At 43.4% G+C, this 18,729-nt stretch overlaps 1 pseudogene; it reads left to right on the top strand.

Moving 5' to 3' along the window:
- Positions 1-6,552: 6,552 nt before the first annotated feature.
- LOC106314769 lies at positions 6,553-16,035 on the top strand (annotated as a pseudogene).
- The last annotated feature ends 2,694 nt before the right edge of the window (positions 16,036-18,729 follow it).

Genomic DNA, 18,729 nt, shown 5'->3' with positions numbered 1-18,729 from the left:
TTTAAAAGTAAGGCGAGAGCTGATCTAGTGAGCTTAGAAAGCATCATTCAACCCGCGCATAAAGCTTAACTAGAAGCGCGTCGATCGATATCAATAGTGAATAATCGATCGACGGAGTGAAAGGTGTATCGATCGATATCCCTATAGGATCATCGATCGACACTGCTATTGATCGAACACATTTGTTTGGGTCATTAGATTTAGTTAATAGACAAGTCCAGACATGCGAGAGCTGATTGACTTGTTGATTTAGTAGTTGTGCTTTCCATTATCATGGATTCAACTCATTAGGCATCTGTAGGATTATAATCCCAAGTTTCTTAGATAAAAACCCTAAGTCTAGCTATTACCTTTTAAGCACCATAACCTCAACCAATCAATCGAGCAATCACTTGCTCAACAAAACTGCAACTTGACATTTAAATCATTAAACCACCTTACTTAATAAATCATATTAGATTCATTAGGTTCCCTAGTTCCTTGTGGATTTGATCCCTAAGTACTGCAATTGAACCTCTTATTTGAGGGAGTAAATTTACTCTTTAGGGTAATTTGAGTGAGATTAGGGACAGGACGTCTTCCATGGTCTTGCACTGATATTTGGTCAGTTCTTTGTAGAGGTCTCCATCGGGGAGCAGACCCCTTTTGAAAGCAGAGATGGTTGTCGCCTCATTGCATTCCGAGATGGAGACCTTCTCCTGGTTGAAGCGCGCAATGTAGGTGCGGAGTGGCTCAGCTCTATGTTGGAGGATTTCATAGAGGTCGTACGAACTCTTCTCCAGGCTCCTGCTGCTGGCGAACTTCTCCACAAATTTGTCGCTAAGGGTAGCAAAGGGCAGGATCGGTTAGAGTCTAACTGAAGCCTTTACACATGGTTGCCTCCCTTATCTCCTTCTGGATTGCTACGGTGAGCCTCCGTTGTTTGTATTGTGCGACGTGGTTTTTCGAATCGCTTGTCCCATCGTACATTCTTATGTTGGGAAAAGAGAATTTACGCGGCATCTCCATCAAGGCGATCTCATCCACGAAGAGGGTGTCAGCGTAGGAGTTAGGATTGCTTCTCAGAATAGAGGGAGCCACTCTTGGAAGTCTCTCCACCATTGACTGGATAGTGTCAAATTTATTGGAGAACATCTCTTCGAGATAGGCCGCTATGGTGGATTTCGAGGTCACGGCCCCTTCGGGTGCTTCTTTCTCATCTTCCATATCGGAGTCGCTGACTTCGTGCACCTGGTTTTCCTGGCAGCACCGTGTCCGTTCGCGGGTTCCCCGTCTGCTGGTATGGATCAGCGGGCCCCGCGAAGGGAGGCATAGGTCGAACTCGAGTTTGAAACCTTTGCCGTTTCTTGCTCTTCTTGTCGGGAGCTTGATTCTCGTCTCAGAGGACATGATTCTCGGCTTCGAGCCCCGAGCTTTTCGGGGCTCTGCCCCAATTGCTTGGAATACTCGTCGAGCTTATCCTTCACGCTTTGGACTTCTGAGAGGAGCTCAGGATTCTCTATTCTTTCTCGAGCCTTGTGTAGCTCGGTGACTTGACTTTGGTGGGCATCGAGTCGGTTTAGTAACTCGATATCCCTCGGGGTAGCTTGAGACTCGTCATCATGATCTTCTAATGCCATCGTCACGTGGTTAAGATTACTCCCTGCCTTCTAGCGCCAAACTGTTAGGGTATTTTTGTGTAGGTTCGTTTAAGTACCACATAACACTAGAAGAACAATAAAAGTAGCCAAGAATCGAGACTAAAAGAGATGTTTTATTTTTATTGTTTGAGCAGGAACTACAACGTTGGGTGTATAAACCCTAGTTCTAACCGCCTAGCTCTAATCTCCCAGTCTCTGAATGTCGATCCCTTGTTCTAGGGTTTGGCCTCCCCTTATATAGTTGTAGATTTCAGTTGAAGTAGGTTAAACTCTTCCATATTCGGAAATATGGAAAAATCCATTAGATAGAAAACTTTCATTTTACCCGGAGGCAAGGTCGGAAGCAGGGGTCAGAACCAGGGTACTTCTTAACAGGAGTCTGGAGGCCGGTGTCCTGCCCGGGGTTTGGAAAAATTTGATACCAGATTATTTTTCCCAAACAAGAGCCATATGATATGCCAGCGTGATGCCTCTGAAGAAAGTGCTGAGAAGCTGCACTTCATTGAATTCATGGTGTGGACAGTCTCTCTGATATGACTTGAATCTGGTCCAGGAGCTTCTGAATGATTATGTAGTTTCTTGTGTGAATGTAGCAATCTTGCTCCTCAAGTCTTCAGCACGTGCCTCATCAAAGAAGTGGCATAAGAATGCATTCTTGATGTCGGCCCAGGAAGTAAGAGATCCTGGCTGTAACTGCTTAAGCCAGTTCGAAGCCTCTCCAGCAAGGGAGTACTTGAAGAGCTTGTAAATGATATAGACCTCAAGGATTCCATTGGCTTTGATAGCAGAAACTAGATCCTCGAACGTCTCCAGATGGTCCATAGGATGCTAGTGTGATAACCCACAATAGGGTGTCTGTCCCACGAGTGTGAAATACTGAGGCTTCAACTCAAAGTCTTGCCTCTGTATGGCTGGAGGACGGATGGCAGATCTGTTCTCGTAGTACTGATCTGGCCTGTTTTAATCAGCTAATGTTCTCGGTTTAGCAGCCTCGTCTACAGCTTGAGCAACTGCAATATCAACATCAGTAGCAGGGATTACAGCTCCCTGATCATCTATCTTCTGACCTGGTGCATTATGCAGATGACCCTCCTGGTCATGCAGGTTTCCAGTCACGTCTTGAGTTAGAATTAGTGTCGCAACCATGTCTCGCGGCTCAGTATCGATTGATGGCCGAGGTGGAATATCGATCGATGTCTGGTGGGTATGGGCGGTCGACGGAAAAGTGGTTTCGGTCGACGGTGGAAGGTGAGTGTCGGTCGACGAGCAAGTGATGTTGTCGACTGAGGACGTTTGCCTTTGCGGATGGTGCATTCTAGGAGTGCAGGATCTGGAAAGAGAAGTGTTTGTTCCTTGTTGCTTCTGGTACTGCTGGACATGCACCTGAAAAGACAAGAAATAATTTTATCAGTTTTTACAAGTAACAAAAACCTAGACTAAACCTAACTAAATTTGATCTAATGGCGATCGAAGCTCCCCGGCATTGGCGCCAAATTTGATATCACTCAAATTACCCTAATGAGTGATTTACTCTCTCAAATAAGAAGTTTAGTTGTAATACTTAGGGATCGAATTCATAGGGAGTGATATATGGTGTTTTTGGCACCATTGTGCATATGCTTTCTAACTTGTTTTCATTGTTTTATCGAGATAGTCCAGTCCTTTTAGAGTTGTTTCAGGTCTGGAGTAGGCTAAAGAGTTGAAGGAAGAAGCGTGAAGAAAGGAGCAAGAATTGGAGTCTTTCCTCGCGGAACAATCATGCGGAGCAGTCTGGCGGTTGATCCCACTAGGAACTGCCCAGCGATTGTTCCCGACATTTATGGAAGTTTCCATTTCTTTCAAAGATTTGCCCTAATCACATATTCCTTCCTCTAAAGTCGATGGCGCCTCCATATAAAAGGCCATCCATATCTTTATTTTCATGCGACGCTAGTTTTTCAAGAAGACTAAGACCTATCATTGGATTTTGCTATTGTAAGGGAGACGGCTCATCTTCTTGACCGAGAAGATCATCCTGAACCCTATTGATTTCTCTTTGGATTTATATGCAGTATCATTCAGTTATTATGTCTGGTTCATCTTGTTTTATGGCTGAGTAGTTGGCTAGCTCGTCTAGGGTTCTAGGGTGTTGATCGCAAAAGCTAAACATAAATAAGCGACCATATTGTGTCTTTGTTCATCTATGTTCTTAATGCAGGTTATAACATGATCACTTACTGCTAGATCTTAGGTTGAATCTTCTCATTAACCGTGTAGTCGATTGCTTGATATTGAGTGAATGAGCCGCGCATCTCTAGTCAGCGAAAGAAGATACTAGAGTTCTCGGTGACCCTATCGGACTTGATCTCTATTGTTTGTAGTCGATCCTTGATCCAAACGAGAGTTTAGGTGTCAAGGTCGAACCGCAAAGGGAGCAGCACCACGACAGTGGGCTGTTCTACTTGAGTGATCCGTGTTCTAGATTGTGTTACATTGCGCTTGAATAAATGTTTGGTTTAGCATCAACACCCGATGAGAAACCCTAGATTGGCTTCTCTTTAATATTGAACTAGATTATGACCCGCCCTTCAAAGGGCGGGTATATTTTTGTTTTAATTTTTTTTAGAAATTTAGTTTTCATATTTGTGTTTTTTTTATAATCATATTTGTGTTTTTCTTTGTAATCATATATGTGTATAAATCTTAATCAAAATCTATTTTATAAAATAATAGTCATTTAAAAGTTGACGGCATACGCTTAGTTCTTTGTAATCATATTGCCCGTATGCCCGTTTCTTTGTAATCATATTTGTCGGTTCTAGATCTTGACCGGCATGTATAATGTTGGTTTGTAATTTTTTGTTTTTTTTAATGTAAATATGTAACATTTTTTGTAAATTTTTTTATATGTTAAAGAAATTTAATTTATATGTTTGTGTATAATAGTTTTTAAATTATTAGTAAGAGGTTTTGATAATTGTATTGAATTGGTGATGTTACATAACTATACAATTGTGTCATGGTAATTTCATACATTAATTTTGTACTTTATTTTTAAAGAATGATTAATTTAAAAAAGATAAAAAAAAAAGTTATAGTTACAATTGATATGTGTTTGGAATGTCAATATATATTGGACTATGTGTTTGGAATATCAATATTTATTGGCATAAATTTAATTAAAACAAAGTTGATTTTTTTAATGTTTTTGTTTCTTTGGTATATGGATTTATAGTCACTTACTATTAAAAATATATATATTGGCATAAATGTTTCTTTGGTAACTGACGTGATATATTAATTGATGTTTGTATGAATAACTGCATCAATATATTTTAATCAAACTGGTCATGGTGGTTAATGTGACGGTTACCCGATTATTAGGCATGTGGTGGTTAGATTCGGAAATTAAATTTAATTGGAGTTATATTTAAAAGGTATGTTTTGTTGAAATAATAGTTGGACACAACGTTTTATCGATAGGTCATGTTTCTAATTTAATAGTATTGATTTACTCTTTGCAATTATTTACTTTACTTGCACGTTAACACCCAATTCAATCCCCACTTTTAGTTTTAGCTAAGTTGAAAACTCATAAGAACAAAGTGTAGACTGGTCCTCTAGATTGAATCTTAAATACTACAATTACCACTGTTTACTTGACAGTAGGAAATGTTCGGTTTTAGTGTATTAAATTTTGGCGCCGTTGCCGGGGACCAGATATTTACCTTTATTTATCAGTTCTATATTTAGTCTAAGACATCTAACTTGGTTTCCTCTCTTGGTTGCAGCAAATGATCCAGGTGCATGACCAGTAGACATACTCGGAGCAACGCACAAGGACCATTATTCACGCTAAGCAACAAAGAGCTCGCAAGATTAGAAAGACAGAACCGTCAACAACTGCAGCCTACTAACATCAGAATGGATGATCACGGAGGCCAGGATGATCTCACTGCTGCAATGGTGCTCATGCAACAACATATGCAGCAGATGCAATAGACCATCAACACATAGGAAGCTGCTCGCGAAGCAGCGGCTGAACTTGTTGCACAGAAAGTTGAGCAACAAGGCGCTCCAATCGGAGAGAGTAACCTCCCGCGAAACTTCCCTACCACTCGCTCCGCCATCAACCCACCCCCTGCACTCGACAGGTTATGAGATCAAGCCTACTTTGATCGGCCTGGTATAGGAAAAGATGGTCAACGGCCTCGCAGCTGAAATTCCGTTGGATCACATGGAGAACTTTGAGAGAGTTTGCAACTTCTCTCTCGCGAATGGAGTGCCACCAGACTACGTCAAATGCACCCTGATCCTGTTTTCTCTCGATGGGAAATCAGCTCTCTGGCTAGCCTCTCTCCCAACCGGTACACGAACTACATGGGAACAAGTCAGAGCAGCGTTCTTAATTCACTTCTACACGAAGTCCGAAACCGCAGCTCTGAGGCATAAGATCTCCAACTTCAAGCAAAAAACTGACGAGCCCTTCTATGATGCTTGGGAGCGTTACAAGGAGTACCGAAGGGAATGCCCTCACCATGGGTTTGAGGACGATTATATACTGGAAGTGTTTTATGATGGAGTAAGCTATGAGTTTTGAAATGATCTAGATTCCTCGAGTAATGGAGACTTCATGACTCAAACAACACCAGGCGCATTTGCACTGATCAAGAATATGGCGTCGAGCTCACTCAACAAGAACAAGGAGAACGATCGCTCTAAGACGGTGAACAGGATAGATGATCTAGCGGCAAAGGTTGACCAGCTGATTAAGGGCGATCAGAGCCAAATGTTTATCATGGAAGAAACCGCTTCGGAGAACAGTGCAACAGATGTCACACCTGACGTAGAGAACACTATGGACAATCAACAAGAAGTGAGCTATGTCACTGGACAAGGCTAGCAGTACAAGAACTAGCACCTGAACCATAACATGAGGAACAACCCTCACCTCTTTGCATATCCTAAACTGGACAAACCGGTTGACAACGCGCAGAACAGTCAAAGACAGAACACCGGATATCAGAAACCATACCAAGGAAGAACATATGTTCTGAGCCAGGCGCAGCACAACCAGTTCCAGAACCAAAAGCAGCAGACTGCTCAACAAGACGCCCCTTCGCCTACGACTGCTCCGCAAGACGAGTTGAAGGGTCTAGCGACAATGATGCAGCAGTTGCTCCAGGGTCAGCAAATCCAAGGGAAAGCGTTGAATCAGGTCACCACAGACATCAACTCCAGAATGAACCACATGTTCAATGACCTGAGTACTAAATACGAATATGTAGCTAGCCATATGCGTCAGATGGACGTTCAGATCACTCAGACAGCTGAGAGCGTCAAGAGAGAGCAAGGTACTCTGCCAGGAAAAACCGATAAAAATCCTAAAGAATGCAGTGCCGTAGCACTGAGGAGTGGAAGATTACCGGATGCAGTCCCTAAGAAGTTATCAGCGGCAGAGAAGGGCAAGCAAAAGGAGGGCGAGCAACCACAATCCGAAGCTGTCCCTCTATATGATGAGGGAACGGAACAGCCTGCTGAGACTGATCCAACCCCTGCCGCTACACCTGTCAAGCCTGTTCCTCCGCGCGAATATACCCCTAAGGTTCCATACCCTGTTCCCGCAAAGACATCTCAGAAGGATAGGGAGGAGACAAAGTGTAAGAAGATGCTAGAGAATCTGACTATCAAGTTACCTCTGATTGATGCGATCCAGATGATACCTTCTATGCGCACTTTGATGAAGGGTTTGATCTCCGGCAAGATAACTGGAGACAGTGAGCTATTGTTGGTTTTAAAGGAGTGCAGTGCAGTACTTCAGAACAGGCCGATTAAGAAATTGGGTGATCCAGGCAAGTTTGTTCTCTCAATACAAATTGGGAAAACAATATTCGCTTGTTCTCTTTGTGAATTGGGTTCCAGTGTCAACCTCATGCCTTACTCCGTGGCAAAACGACTGGGATTCACAGACTTCAAACCAACAAGAATCTCCCTGGTCTTCGCGGACAGATTAGTCAAGTCACCGGTGGGTATTTTAGAAGATCTCCATGTCCGAGTGGGCAACACTTTTTGTTCCGACAGATTTTGTGGTTCTAGGGGTTGACGAAGAACCAAGAGATATCCTGGGTCGTCCTTTCTTGTGCACAGCTGGTGCGATTATTGATGTTCGACAAGGGAGGATTAATCTTCACCTCGGAGACATCGCGATGAAGTTCGAGATGAACAAACTGCTGAAGAAACCGATGATAGACGCCCAGACTTACATAGTTGAAGGCGAAGACCAGGCACTATCCCCTCAAGAGGGAATGATTGAGGAAATCTTGATCGATGACCCACTCGAACTGGCTCTAACCAGAGCTGAGACTGAGCACAACGTCATCAGTGTGGACGCGGATGGGTACGACAAGATGCTTGACTCTACCAAAAGCATAGAAAAGATGGTCGCTTATCTAAGTCTAGGGGAGAAAGACGAGAGCAATCAGAGCAGTACAGTCGGAGCAGCCGCTCAAAAAAGAGCAATTGTGCCGAACATGCAACTCGACGATCCATGGAGCAAGCTGAAAGCCCCAAAGATCGAGCTCAAATCCCTCCCTACGGGGCTCATGTACGCGTTCTTGGGACCAAATTCCACCTATCCTGTTATTATGAACTCTGAGCTGAATAATGTGGAAATAGCTAAACTTTTGTGTGAGCTAAGAAAGTGTCGTAAGTCATTAGGGTATTTTCTAGCTGACATTCATGGTATTTCACATGATTTATGCATGCATAAAATACATCTAGAAGATGAATCAATGACTTCTATAGAACATCAGAGGAGGTTAAATCCGAATCTAAAAGATGTTGTTAAGAAAGAGATAATGAAACTTCTAGAGACTGGTATAATCTATGCCATCTTTGATAGTAACTGGGTAAGCCCGGTTCATGTAGTTCCTAAGAAAGGTGGAATAAATGTTATAACAAATGAAAAAAATGATTTGATCCCTACTAGAACTGTCACTGGGCATCGCATTTGTATTGATTTTCGTAAATTGAATGCTGCGACTCGCAAGGATCACTTTCCACTTCCTTTCATTGATCAAATACTTGAAAGATTCGCAAATCACCCATACTATTGCTTTTTAGATGGTTATTCAGGTTTCTTTCAGATTCCCATCCACCCAGATGATCAGGAGAGGACGACGTTCACATGCCCATATGGCACGTTTGCCTACAGAAGGATGCCGTTCGGCTTATGCAATACTCATGCGACCTTTCAACGTTGCATGATGTCCATTTTTACTGATCTGATTGAGGACATAATGGAGGTTTTCATGGATGACTTTAGTGTCTATGGAAGCTCTTTTCTGTCTGTTTGAAAATTTTGTGCAGGGTGTTGCAACGATGCGAGGAGAAAGATCTGGTGCTCAAATGGGAGAAGTGCCACTTCATGGTCAAAGATGGGATTGTTCTCGGACACAAGATCTCTGAGAAAGGAATCGAGGTTGACAAGGCAATGATCGAGGTGATGGTGAGCTTGCAACCACCAACCACAGTCAAGGGAATCAGAAGCTTCTTGGGGCAAGCCGGTTTCTATAGAAGGTTCATCAAAGATTTCTCAAAAATCGCCAAACACCTCACTAGGCTGCTCTGCAAGGACACCAAGTTCGAGTTCGATAGCGATTGCTTGGGAGCTTTCCACACGATAAAAGGAGCTTTGATCAGTGCCCCAATCATTCAACCTCCAAACTGGGACCTACCTTTTGAGATCATGACTGATGCGAGTGACTTTGCAGTGGGAGCAGTGCTGGGACAGCAGAAGGATAAGAAACTACATGTGATTTACTATGCGAGTAGGATGATGGATGAAGCTCAATGCCGATATGCTACGACCGAGAAGGAGCTTTTAGCCATTGTTTATGCTTTAGAAAAGTTTAGGTCCTACCTAGTAGGGTCTAAAGTGATAGTACACACCGATCATGCCGCCTTGAGGTACTTGCTGAAAAAGAAAGATGCCAAACCACGCCTACTGAGATGGATTTTTCTGCTCCAAGAATTCGATCTTGAGATCAAGGATAAGAAGGGAATTGAGAATGGAGTCGCGGATCATCTGTCTAGAATGAAGATCGACAAAGAGACTGTTCTCGATGACAGTCTCCCTGGAGAGCACGTTTACTCGATTGGTCAGTATGTTGAGAACAGTCAAGACACTCCTACCGTAGACTGTTCAGCCGACCAGGAAAACTTCGTTGCTACGATTAAAAAGAGATATTCCCATCTACCTTGGTTTGCTGAAATAGCTAATTTTTTAGTTGCGGAGAAGGAACCAGTTGAGTTTAATGGTAATGAGAAGAGGAAGTTCCTGAGGGATGCAAAACTCTACTTTTGGGATGAACCGTTCTTGTATCGACGCTTCAAGGATGGAGTGTTCCGACAATGTGTTCCAGACGCTGAGATTCTAGGAATCCTACATCACTGCCATTGTTCCTCTTATGCCAGACACTTTGCAGCATTCAAGACTGTCCCCAAGGTCTTGCAAGTCGGTTTCTGGTGGCCCACAAAGTTCTGTGATGCTCAAGCTTTCATCTCCAAGTGCAATTCGTGCCAAAGACAAGGGAACATCAGCAAGAGGAACGAGATGCCTCAAAACTTCATACTCGAGATCGAGGTGTTCGACTGCTGGGGGATAGACTTCATGGGACCATTCCCACCCTCATATAAGAACGAGTACATTCTAGTGGCAGTGTATTATGTTTCAAAGTGGATGGGGGCAATCGCCAGCCCCACTAATGACGCGCGGGTTGTGACCAAGATGTTCAAATCTATCATCTTTCCAAGGTTTGGAGTACCTAGGGTGGTCATAAACGATGGAGGCACCCATTTCATCAACAAGGTCTTCCAAGGTCTCTTGAAGAAGAACGGTGTCAAGCATAAAGTCGCAACCGCATATCACCCTCAAACAAGTGGCCAAGTGGTAGTGTCTAATAGAGAGATCAAAACCATTCTGCAGAAAATAGTCGGCAGTACACGCAAGGACTGGTCTCTTAAATTAGATGATGCATTGTGGGCTTACAGAACATCCTACAAGATGCCACCCGGGACCACTCCTTATCACATGGTCTACGGCAAGGCATGTCACCTACCTGTAGAACTAGAGTACAAGGCGGCGTGGGCTGTCAAACTGCTCAACTTCGATATTAAATCAGCCAAGGAGAGGCGCTCAATCCAGATCCATGAGCTAGAAGGCATCTCGCTTATGAGAGCACAAAGATCTACAAGGAAAAGACCAAGGCATATCATGACAAGCGGATCATCAGCCGAAGATTTGAACCGAATGATCAGGTCCTGCTTTTCAACTCCAGATTGAAGCTGTTCCCTGGAAAGTTGAAGTCCAGATGGTTTGGACCGTCTACCATTAAAGAGGTCCGCCCCTATGGAGCAGTTGTGTTGCTGGACACGAATGGAGGAGAGTTTGTTGTTAATGGTCAGCATCTCATGCCATACCTGGCTGAAACAACAATCGTAGAAGGTGAAAAAATTCCCTTTGGCGACCCCTCCACAGCCTAATTGGCTAACCAAAGTAAAGCTAGTGACTTAAATCAAGCGCTTGGTGGGAGGCACCCCACTAGTAAGTGTAAATATGTTTTTCCTTTCAAATTTTTTGTAGTTTGTTTTGAATTTTTGTTTCAGGAAAAAGAAAACCGAAGTTTTCCGGAGGAACAATCCGTAGACTGTTCTTGCTGGAGAACAGTTGTTCCCTCAGGTAAGTCTTCGAACACTTTAAAAAAAAAATTAAAAAAAAAAATGAGGAAGCTGTTAGGGTTTGCCTATTTAAGGCTAACCCACCTCACTTCCCCATTTAGCCCCCACTCGCCGGAAACTCCTCTCCCTTAAGAGATAGAACCCTAAACTAAATTCTTTAAATCTCTCACTCAACTCTCACGATTTTTGGTTATAATCTCTTGGAATTTCAAGTTCAATCTGTTTTTGCAGTCACCTCTCTCAACCGAACAAGGTAACAAATTGACAACACCCACAATCGCCCATGCAAATCGCGATTTGTGGTTCTCTCTCTTTTTCTTTCTTCAAGCGCTTATCAATCAAGTCTAGTTAGAAATATCTTTGAACGAACACATTATAGGTTGCTAGATTGATAGAAGAGTCGAAACTGAGAAAGCTTATGAAACTCCTTAATCTGAATTTTGATGTGATTTAGCAACAGAAACCCGACTGTTCGCTTACTCGATTTTGTGATGTTTGCTTGAGGATAATTGATTGATCTACTGATTAGGTTAACCTTTATGATGAATCGTGGATCATTGTCATTCATGTTATAGATGGGTTGTTTGGAAATTGAATGTACTTGAGTTTAATTGAGAATGGGTATAAGTTCCATCCCTTTCTAGACAGCCCATGAACCGTACTAAACTGCTTGTTATGTTTTGGAGATGCCTCCATGGTCCAAGCAAAAGTCGGTTAAAACGCCAAAGGTCACCCGCAAACTACGTGCCGCCTCCAAATCAAAGTGCTCCGGCTTCCTACCCGTGGCTGCGTGAGGGCACAGAGGGTCAGCCGATCAATCTCGACGACCCTATGCTCCTCGATTTCAAATGTGAGGGATGGGATAAGGAATCTGTGGCAAGATACAACACGCTCCTCAATGTCGAGATCCTGCCCACTCGTTTTGGTCACGTAGATACACTTGTCTCCCTTGGGCTCAACACTGATGTGTTCGAAACACTCCACGCCATGGGGATTGCTCCCCTCTGCTACCGAACACATGAGCTCTACCCCGACCTCGTCTGGCAAGTGCTCGCTACAGCTCACCACTACAAGGGAAATGGGTAAAGATAGCATAAGAAGATAGTGTTTTGCATGTGAATGCTATCATTGGCATGACCCATAATTTAAGATAGCATTTCCAAATTACAAAGCTATCAATATATTAACGCGAGCAATTTTTAGTGATTGGCGCTTCTGAATATATATTAAAAACGCTATGAATTGGTGAAGCGGGATAAAAAATTTCAAGTCCCACGTGACTTACATAAAAAATAGAAAATTGTTTAAGAACAAAAGAATTTCTGTTCTTCATTTATCTTCTATTCTTTTTTTCTCGCTCTCTAGATCTAGGGTTCCAAACTGACCACCTAACGCAGATACAGAAGAGGGAAGAGAGAAGAGAAAAGAGAGAAGAGATAAGAGATAAGAGATAAGAGATAAGATAGAAGATTTCAATCTTCGTCGAAGTACCACGCGAGCTTTTGGTTTCTCCCTTCGGTGCGCTCTACGCGGTTACATCGGACCAAGAGAAAGCCACCAGAGAAATTCTCCGATCGAGAACCTCAGTCTCTGATTCAAAACTGAAAACCCTAGCCGGTACAGATCCGTTCGGGGTACTAGTCTCTAGTGGCACTCTTGCGGTGTCTCTTCATGTATCTCTTATTCCTTCTGGTAGGCTTTTTTCTCCCTCTCTATGCTCTGTATCTTCAAAATTGCTTTGATATATCAAAATTTTACATGTCTGTTCGTATAGATTTGAAGATGAAACTGGTTAATCTAGAGAAGGAGACCAGGAAAATTAAAAAGGTAATGAAAACAATTTAATTTTTTAGGTTTTCGAAATTTGGGGGTTTATCTTTTCGTTTTTAAGATGATATTGATCTTCTTGTGTTGTCTTTGTGTTGCTGCTATTGAATCTGTTGGGAAGCATATTCCAATGGCCTTCATGGTATCCTACTGTTTACTCGCAGGTATGTACATGAAAATAAGCTTCTTCAACTTCTTTAGAACTTTGTTGCAGAAAACTAAATCTTGTTTAGTCATGCATTGAGATATTTGGTACTTCGTGTGTCTTGTTGTGGTGATGTTTGGGGGAGAAAGAACTAACCATTTCTCTTACTACATTTGTGTGATGTTCTGTTTCCGCTACCTGACTAAAGTTTCTTATTGTTTTCTTGAAGCAAACCGGGGGAAGAAAGGCCTGGAGGAAGCTGTTCCTGGATCTTAGTGACTTTAAATGCTGAGAAGGTAGTAAATCGTTTGACTGCACATGCCTATATTTCCATAATTTCTTGATGTTCATGATTGTTGACACATTATAGTTGACATGTATGCTTTTCCTTAGCTAATTATTTTCTTTCTTTTTTTGGGTTTGCTGTAACAACCAAGACGTGGCTGCTTTGAGATTTGCGAGGAAGGCGGTGAAATCATTTTCAGTCTTTTGGTACGGTTCCTTCTCATACTTCAAGATTACATGTCAATTGAGAACACTTGTGTTAATGGCTTGTTTCATTTGAGTTAAATTTTCTTGACTTGTTCTTACTAATTCTCATAGCACAATTTTTTTTGATGATACACTACACAACTGGAACCACAGCTCCACCAACAGCCACAGCAAGAAGTGATGTGGATGACATCACACGAGTTGTCATGACTATGGTTCTTCTTGTTCAGATTCTTCTGCTTCTTTCTTTCCTTCCTTGTTTGAGCTCTAATTGTTTATGCTTTCTGTTGATTGTAGGAGGACAGATGAGACAGAGAGAATACATATGCGGTTGATGAATTTTGTGATGTTGCAGGAATTGATGAAGCAGCTGACAAACTTCAAGAGGTATCTTTTGGCCAAATTACTAGGTTCAAATTCTAGTTTTTGCTCTCATATTGTGGGTCTGTGTATTTTGTTAGGTAGTGTTTTCTATTTGAATTGGGATGTACTACTTGGTGAAGCTCGGAGGCGATGTGGACGAGTTCGGTAAAGCTCGGAGGTGCGGAGGTTCAATCACCGAAGACACGTGATGGAATCACCACTAATGGTAAATCTTAACATCACAGCATATAGTTACAGAGATCATGATGCTTTGAAAAGTCTTAATTGCTTTGTTCTTTATCTAAACCAGAAAATGGTGATCATGAGTACGTGGAGTATAACAACTCTTCCACAACGAGTCCCTGTCAGGATCACTCTCCATGGCTCTCTGCTTAACATCATTTTCCCTTTATAAGTCTGGTGTGAGAAGCTTGACGACAGAGGAGGCAAGACGTCGTGCTGTGAAGATGCGAGTCGTAGTGTGGTACGGCACTAGGAGATAGAACTTTAGGTTCAGAAATTTTAGTTGTAACTTTAACTTTTCAAAATTTTGGTTTAGTTTGATTTTAGTTTAATATACTAGTCATATAACCAATTTTAATATACAATTTTTTTAAATATATTTAATTGTATTTTTTTTAAATTTTTATAAAAGCAGCATTTATTCTATGCTATTATAAGTATTACAATTGCATAACTAATAAACGCTATCAAAATAATACATTAAAATAGCACGCAAAAAAACCCTATCTAAAGTGCCCGAGAAAAGATTGCGGGAGAAGATACAGCGTTCACCATAACGCTGCGCTATCTTTCAATAGCGTTTTTCCACATGCTATATATGAGACGTTTTCTTGTAGTGCACACCGGGTATGACAACCCTTCCGCGCCTACATATGAGAACTGCTCTTTCTCATTCATGGCCGACGGCAAGTTCTGCTCCCTCTCTCTTGACAAGCTCAACGAGATATATTACATTTCGAACGAGCGTAGGGAGGTGGCAGTGGAGAATAAGCTCGCACCAACAGACCGCTTTTGGGATCTCATTGTGAACGGAACATTCACATCCCGCAAGGCATACCAGTCACAGATCAGAAACCCTACTCTAAGGGTAATTGCGAAGATTGTCCCAACCTCATATTCGCTAAGGATCAGACCTCGAAGGTCACCAAGGGAGAGCTGCAGATGCTGTACTCAGGGCTTGAGAACGAGATTCGCAGAGCTAGAGCCATCCCAATCCAGCCGGTTCAAACTAACCTCGGGTACCATCTCATATGGATGTTCTATTCTTGAAGGGACTGCTTGATGAGGAATGACAACAAGAAGGATCGATGTGGTAGCCTACTCACTCCTATGTTCAAATACTTTGGAATCAACCTCAGATCATACGCGGTCAACCATGAGATCGAGTATACCGACAGCCCTTATCTGATCGCTTGCCACATCCTTCACGACGAGTCCACCTACAAATTCGCAGACAAGGAGGGAAACGTGATGTACTGCAAGCTCCCGCAGCCACACCTCACGAACTTCAGCACGATCGAGAACATCCATTTCCTGCCTGGCCTAGAGTTCATGTGCACTGATCCACGAGCACCGCCTCCAGATGATGACATGGATGATGTAGAAGACATCACACTAGACGAGGACGCTGCGTATGAGTTTGGTCCACTCGATGATGATGCGGATGATGCGACGAACCGCCGCTGGATGGTTGATTCCCAGCACAAGAACAACAGCCTTATGAAGAAGATCCTCAAGGCGATCACGGGTGGCTGTTTTGGCGGTCAAGAGGGCAGAATATCCGTGCAGGAGCAGACGCCGCAGCAATCACATCGCCCAGGCAAGTAACCGGTTGGATCTTCCGCAGTTGGAGAGCGACTGCCGCGGAACAGGAGGACAGCTGGTCGCTCTGAGAGCGGGGAGTCGGACTGATCCGCCCCACCATCTTATCTAATTGTGTTATCCCATTTTTTTTTATTTGGTTTGTCTGAGCCTTCCTCGATTTATTTTCACACCAGGGATGGTGTGAAGTAAGTCTGGGGGAGGCAATTGTGTGCTACTAATCTATCTCTTGTTTCTCTTGGCTTTCATGTTTGAGTCAGTCCTTGTGTTTTCATCGAGTCAGTCTAAACTCTTTTGGGAATTAGGACCCTATTCTGTGATGATCTTTTAACCACCTCGTGCTTTAACTTTCTTATTCAGTGACTTTAGCAGTGACGAAAGACCCACACTTGGGCCTGGAACAACCCTAAGTTATCTCACTAGACTCTCCAGAAATTTTAAGCCGATCAGGGTACACTGGGTAGATTTAACTCCACCTAACTTGAACCTAATATTGACTGCAATTTCCTCTTGTTATGGGCATTAGATCAGGGAAACGAGACCTACACTCAGGACTTCTTATTCTTTTTACATATCTTGCTGATCGTGAGTGGCTAGCTCATCTTTAGCTAGTTCCTACCTTGCACCTAAGCCTTTGTTCCACCTTCATGCATTCTGTTTTTCAGTTCCATATGTGCAGATATGTGCAAAAAGGTTGAGAAGAAAGGATCAACACAGCCTCTTACTCGTTATCGCTGCAAACCTTCAAACAGAACAAGGAGAACAGTCAGTTTATAAGTCGGAACAACTGCTCCAGAACAGTCAGTGGAGAACAAGGGAGAACGAGCAGAATCGCCAGTGGCAACAATCATTCCATGCATCACCTCCTTCTCCGTCACACCATCTTTGATCTCGTCTTTTGTACTCAGTAAAAAGAAAATAATAATTATTATTATTTTTCTCATTATTTTCTTTTATATGAGATCACTGATGGAGGAGTAGGACTGTACCAAGCCGACGTCAACAACTAGTTGGACGTCGATCCTCTTGAACTAATTCGGTTGGAGCTAAACGAAGAAGATGTTTATGCAATATATATATATATACTTGGCCAGTTGCTCTCTGATGAGATCGATCACAACTAATTCCACTTGTTTGACATGCCGTCTCTTTTCAGACCGAGATTTTGATTATGATCTCTCTATTGGGGTCAAAATTGGTCACGACGGAATCGATGTCCGAAAGTCCTCAGAAAAACCGAATCTCGTTCAAAACTTCAAAAGCCGAGGAAACGAATAGCCAAAACAGATCACCCGGAGAGCTCGACCATGACACGAGCCAGCTCGCCGGCGATTTTTGGCCGCGACACGATCCAACTTGCCCGGCGAGCACGACCGTGTTGCTGGTCGACTTGCCGGTGAGCTCGGCCGCGACACGAGCCAACTCGCCCGGCGAGCTCGACCGTGTCGCCGGTCGACTTGCCGGCGAGATCGGCCGCGACACGAGCCAGCTCGCCCGGCGAGCACAACCGTGTCGCCAGTCGACTCGCCGGCGAGCTCGGCCGTGACACGACCCAGCTTGTCCGGCGAGCACGACCGTGTTGCCGGTTGGGTCGCTGGTGAGCTCGACCGTGGCACGAATCAGCTCGCCCAGCGAGGGCGGCCAATTCTCCGTGGACCATTCCGAACCCGGTCCCATCCCATAACCAAGCATCTTCGTCCGAAGTTTCCGTAACTCAGACTTCGGGTCCGTGGATACGACACCAATGTACCGTCTAAAAAACATCGTCGAAAGTATTTGGGAAGTTGGGAAGGTTATGTCTCTCGAACGGTTTCCTATTCTTCGTAGTAGAGCAAGTTACGGTTAACTTAACACCAACTGCCTCGGCTATGCGAAGAAACAGGGTTCCGTTGGAAGAACCATGCCTATGCCAACGGCTACTTCGCGAGTAAAATCGTAAAAATGCTTAAGTCTTGATACGGCCAAAAGAGGGTCCGAATTGCGGACAACGGCCCATCTATTGTCCCAAAAGACTTGAGCCCAAAGACTGGTATGACGGTTTATCTCATCCGCGGGAAGAGATAAATGTCCAATTTCCGAAGATAATTACAAAGAAGAAGGAAATGTGGAAAAGCCCGCTTCGCGACAAATCCGGCCCAAGAAGAGGTAAACCGACCTAAGGAGGAGTATATAAGGACGACCTAGGACGAAGAGGGAGGAATACAAAAAGGAGATCAGAGCAACTTAGCACTTAGAGCAATTTAGGCATCTTTTTCCGTTTTTACTAATTGAGCTGCGACTCAACTAGTTTAGATTTAGGTCGCTAGATAAGCAAACGTACCGACAGCTCTTGTAGCCTAGGTCTTTACTTGTTGTTCACGCTCAAACGCGAATTCGGAAATAAGATCCTCTTATTCTCTTTTTCTGCTTATTTTCATTTTATTCTTTCATATTGATCGTGTCGTGTGTGGCCCAGCAACTAATTGGGACCTTCAGGGAAGGCTAGGTTAACTTGGCTTTCCTCGGATTAACAAAACTCGAAGGTGTGAATTTCGGTTCCAACAGTTTGGTGCTAGAAGGAGGGGGGGGCAGATCTATCTCTCTCGCAACCACACATGCTCTGTCCGATATGACGACCAACGCTGATAAAGACCCGCAAACGCACGACGGGACTCCCGTCGATGCCAACGCTGATAAAACTCCAGCTGGAAACGTATCAAC

This window comes from Brassica oleracea, chromosome C9, assembly GCF_000695525.1.
Source record: "Brassica oleracea var. oleracea cultivar TO1000 chromosome C9, BOL, whole genome shotgun sequence".
NCBI lineage: Eukaryota > Viridiplantae > Streptophyta > Magnoliopsida > Brassicales > Brassicaceae > Brassica > Brassica oleracea.
The sequence above is the reverse complement of the archived record's forward strand: the minus strand, read 5'-3'. Positions and strand labels throughout refer to the sequence as shown.